The sequence below is a fragment of the Alligator sinensis genome, unplaced genomic scaffold (genome assembly GCF_000455745.1).
Source record: "Alligator sinensis unplaced genomic scaffold, ASM45574v1 scaffold289_1, whole genome shotgun sequence".
NCBI classification, from domain to species: Eukaryota; Metazoa; Chordata; order Crocodylia; family Alligatoridae; genus Alligator; species Alligator sinensis.
The window spans coordinates 2,186,987-2,192,249 of NW_005841881.1; the positions used below are offsets into that span (position 1 = coordinate 2,186,987).

Here is a 5,263-nt window from a genome sequence, read left to right on the forward strand (position 1 = left end):
CAAAATGCTGGCTTGCATCCATAGATGCTTCTCAAGCAAATCCCGGGATGTCATTCTCCCCTTGTACTTGGCCTTGGTGAGGCCGCAGCTGGAGTACTGCATCCAGTTTTGGGCTCCACAATTCAAAAAGGATGTGGATAAGCTTGAGAGAGTCCAGAGAAGAGCCACGCACATGATCAGAGGTCAGGGAAGCAGACCCTACGATGACAGGCTGAGAGCCATGGGGCTCTTTAGCCTGGAAAAGCGCAGGCTCAGGGGTGATCTGATGGCCACTTACAAGTTTATCAGGGGTGACCACCAGCATCTGGGGGAACGTTTGTTCACCAGAGCGCCCCAAGGGATGACGACTAGGTTGAATGGTCATAAACTACTACAAGACCATTTCAGGCAGGACATAAGGAAGAATTTCTTTATTGTCCAAGCACCCAAGGTCTGGAACAGCCTGCCACCGGAGGTGGTTCAAGCACCTACTTTGAACACCTTCAAGAGCAAACTGGATGCTTATCTTGCTGGGATCCTATGACCCCAGCTGACTTCATGCCCTTTGGGCAGGGGGCTTGACTCGATGATCTTCCGAGGTCCCTCCCAGCCCTAAAGTCTATGAAATCTATGAACCACCCTGGGGCCTGTGCATGCCTTTCCACTGTGTGTTCAGGTGGCCTGCTGTACCAGTGGGGGAGGGGGGGCTACCCTTGTCCACGGCCTCTACAGGGCCCTACCTGGAGGGATCCTCCCAGTGACAAGTGTCACAGCTGGCCCAGCCTGCAGCATGCAGCTTCTCCCCCTACCAGGATAGATATAGCATTCCATAACCCCCGGGCCCTCAGCCACCTGCACCAGCAGGTGCAGAGCTGCGGCCCAAAGGGCACGTGGCCCTGGACTCCCGGGCTGCTTACTACCTCCCCGTTGCCCTCATGGCCAGGACCATCCATCCATCCAGCTGGGAGAGCTGGCAATGCGGGGAAGGCTGTCCTGTCCCTGCTGGGAAGGTGGCCCCTGCATGGCAGAGGAGAGGGGTTGGGAGAGAAGAGAAAGAGGTGGTGGAGATAGGTTTGGGATGCATGCAGGGTGCAAAGTGGTGCAGCCCAGGGGAAAAGGGAGGGGAATGGGCATGGCTCCCAGTTCTCCATGTCATGTGCAGAATTTATCAAGCTACAGTGACAGGTGGTCACTTTGGCTGTGAGACTGCTGTTCCTGGGGCCTGGGCTGCGAGGGAGAGCTGAAGCTGAACGTGGCCTCAGATAGGGTTGAGGCATGGCAGCATGGCCACCAAGGTGTGTGTGACCTCCCTCAAGCTGTGTGACACCCCAGCCCACTCCTCTGGCTCCTCCCCACTCCCACTGGTGTAAGGAAAGAGCAACAAGATCTTCTGCTCTGGCACTGCTTCAGGCCTGACTGTAGCAGCAGGTCCTGCCTGTGATGTAAGTGCCCCCTTGCTGCTGCTCCTGGCATGGTTGGGTGACTATGCCCAGACTCTGGGGACTCTGGCCAGGCCACACGGCTGTTCACGACTGGTTCCGCTCCTCCTCTCATGGTAAAGGGGCAGGCTCTGTGGCTATAGAGTCAAGGATTTGGGCCACCTCCTCACAGTGGGCCATGTTGGATTGCCCCACCCATAAGCACAGGTTGGCATCATGCACCATGTGAAAGTGCCTATGAAAAGCCTTGGCCTTGTTCTAGCACTGCTGCTATATTTTGGCATGCCCCTGCTTGGCCAGCATCTCACTGGAGGACCAAGCCTCCATTTGTTCTGACACATGCTGTTTTGTGTGCTCTGTGCTACTTTTTTTCCCATTGCAAATTTGCAGCACAGGGCTGTTTTAACATTCTATGCATGTGGTTTGTGAGGCCACAAACCTCATGTGCTTGCATGTGGGGACATGGCCGAAGCGCTGCTGTGATCCCTACTCCATCTCCAAAAGCTGCTTCAATACCTTTTGCCTCCCAAATGTCACTCCATCTCACATTAACAGTGATGGGAGCTTGCATGCCAAACACACTGACTGTCCATGCCAATTTTGTCATGCTTCCGAAAAGGGTTGGCCACTAGGCCTGTGCAAATAGGGAAGTATTCGATTTGGAATTGGATTTGACTGATTCAGAGGAGCGTGATTCAGTTTGGAGATTCGAATCACTGTCCTGAATCAATTAGGCCAAATCAGCTTCGGAAGATTTGGCGCTGATTTGGAGTGATTCAATTATTCAGATCAGCAAAGGAGAGGCAGGCAAAACTGGATGGCTCCTCTGGCTGTGCCTGCCTCTCCCCAGGTGTGGGGAGCCATGGAAGAAGCCCCCATGTCTGCCCTGCCTTGGCCCATCCCCCACCCCTCCCCTGGCCCCATCCCCCACCCATCCCCAGCCTAGTCCCGGCACTTAAAAAAAAAAATTCCCGAACTCACTGGCTGCAGGAGTGGTGATTAGGGCCTCTGGGTGCTCATGGCAGAGCCCTCCCAGTGTGGGGCAGTGAGGGGCAGTGGGGATTACCCTCCGCCATACTTGGCACTCGCACATGTGCAGCACGGCTCGGCAGGGTGATGTGCACTGTCTGAGAGCTGGGGCCACTGGGGCTGAGTGCTGCCAGGCTCTAGCTAACATGTGGAGCCACCCCAGCTCCCAGACAGCACCAGGAGGCTGGGCCAGGTGGTGGATGGGACTGGGCAGGGCAGCCATGGGGACTTCTCCTGGCGCAGCTTCCCAGGCTTTCCCCAGCATGGGGAGGGGGTGCAATGCAGGCGCCCGCATCAGCGCTGCAGCCAAATCTTTTCTGAGTCTTTTTCCAAATCAATTCAGATGCTTCAAATCAATTCAGAGTTTTTACTTGGTCTCCCAATTTGATTCGGATTTGGATATTTGGTCCTCTGAATCCAATCAGCTCCCGAAGCTTTGCACAGCCCTATTGGCCACCCCTGATATAGGTGTTTGGTCAAGCACACTTCTAGAGTTTGTTTTTGGAAGTCTAATTTATATTGATTAGTCCAAAACAATATTAAACATTTCAAGTTTGCAACAATATTGCAAAACAATATTAAACATTCCATATATTCCACCACTATGATGATGAAATCATACTAAACTTGGTAACCCAGAGTTCTGGTTAGACCAATAGCTACCACTAGATATCTAAGCAGTAGCAGTTTTTCAAGTATGTTTCTGAAAATCAGTCCTAGTAAATAAGGTTGTGTTCTTTTCTTCCAAATTCAGGGATTTGCCTGTAATACTATGTGCTTCTCACATCAAGATTATATTATTAAAGTGCACATGATATGGAAGCCACACCTTACAACTATTTGGAAATGTCAGCTGCTTGTTATGATGGGTCATTTCCACTCAGGACAGTTAACCTGTATTCTAGGATTGATAGATTACCAATTTACTTCTAAGGAATGTTTCTCCTTCTCCTCCGTATGTCTTTATCATAAAGTAGCCCTTGTCTCTCTCTTGTGCATTTTTGTAATACCTCTATGTTTTAAAACTAGCAACCAGCTCCAGGAAAAGGGGTATGGGGAATGGGGGAGAGCTTGTGAAAGGCTGTTCTTATTCTGGATTTTGCTTCCCTGCCTTGTCTAACAAACCCAAAAATATAGTGACCTGTATGGCAAGATGCAATGTGAACATTCTGTTTTTGATTTTTCTTGGATTTGGGAAGGCTGAGTAGGGTTTGGGAGGTAGATGAAGAAAGCAGGAGATTGTGGAGACTTCTTTCAGAGATATCTGGAGCTAGAAAGATATTGTAAAACATCTCTCTCTTTCTCTCTCCTTAGATGATCCCTGGGTGTTGGCTTGGCTTGAGCTATGTTGATATATTCTTTCTAATTGTCTTATATATATTTTATGATGTGCCTAGAATTTGAGGCAGACATTAATTTGTTTGAATAAATAAAAAATCAATCTCAGGAAGTTTTTCTTGACATTCAGCCTACATTTTTCTTTAGTTTCTTTCTATTATGCCCCTAAGTCTTACACTTCATGATTCTTCTCCCTCCTCAGTGGTTATAGCTTTCAAATATATGTAGACTGGATGAAAGCTTGCTGGCTTTATTGCTGTCTTAGAAGAGGTGGAGCGTTTAGCTACATTGTGGAAAATGTTGAATTTCAATAAAAGGCAGCAGAATAAGCATAGTGCAACTCTGGCAAAAGTAGATCAGCCTCCAAGGCTAAGTACAGGCAGTCAAAAAGCCTGAGGCTGAATTGATTCCGTCTTTGCAGATTAGTCTAAGCTGCAGAGTTTGAACTGATAAGCAGATGAACCCACATTCACTTTTGATTCAGGAAGTGCCTACAGTGACTCAAGCTAAAAGCCGGGGAGCACTAGAGCATGCCTGCCAACCACTCCAAGCCTTTTCCCCTCTCCCTGCGGAAGCAGAGGGGACGTGGCCAGGCCCCAGCCTGCACTGTGCCTTGGTGAATCAGGCAGGAAGTAGTAGCATTGAATTCATAAAAGCTTGAAGAAGAATAGTTCTTTCTCTAAAAAACTGTAAACTGAAAATTATAAACTCAGGCTGGGAGGTGTGTTCCTTACTCTTCCTGCTGCCCCTGAGGTCTCTGGGATTTGCAGTCTAGCATCACAGCAGCAGGATGCTGCAGGGTTGCTCATCACTTCCTCTTCCTGCTTCCAGGTGCCTCTGGGATTTGTAGTCCACGGTTCCAGTCATCACTAAATAAGCCAGCAGGGCAGCATAGCTCCATACCCTGGGGAAGGTGATTTTAACCCCCCTCCCTGGCCCCAAACTCCAGCTGGGGTTTGCCTGGGATCGGGAGGGGGGAGGAGGGGAGGACAGTGAGCCAGCCAGTGAGGCCAGTGGGTCAGCCCTCAGTACTCCAGCTAAGGAACAGAGGTGGGTCTAGCCCTGCTCTCTGGAGTAGATAGCACAGCCCAGCCTAGCCCAGGGCTGGAAAATGTGCTAGGATGCTGGGGGCCTCTGATTTAACTTGAATCAGGAAGGGGTCTGGGACAGAAGTTTCATAAATCAGTCTGACCCAAATCTGTTAAGTCTGATACTATATTCAACCAGGTTTATCTTAAACCATTTTCAGCCATTTTGAAACTGGTTTATGTGCACTGAACTTCGACCTTTGTATATGCCACACTTTTGCCCTTTCTTACACTGCAATGGCATGACTGTTTGCAGAAGCGAGTTTTCCAAACACTTTAAAAGTCTTTCTGTTACATTAAAGTAAAATTCCTCAGATGTAGCTAAGTTTGTCTCATCACCAATTAAAGCATCACATCCATGGATTCATTGCTTGCGAACACAAAGGTACT

The 5,263-nt window shown here is 49.3% G+C and overlaps 1 pseudogene; it reads right to left on the reverse strand.

The window, feature by feature from the left end:
- Positions 1-2,025, reverse strand: part of LOC112549215 — a 6,598-nt pseudogene extending 4,573 nt beyond the window's left edge.
- Between the last annotated feature and the right edge of the window lie 3,238 nt (positions 2,026-5,263).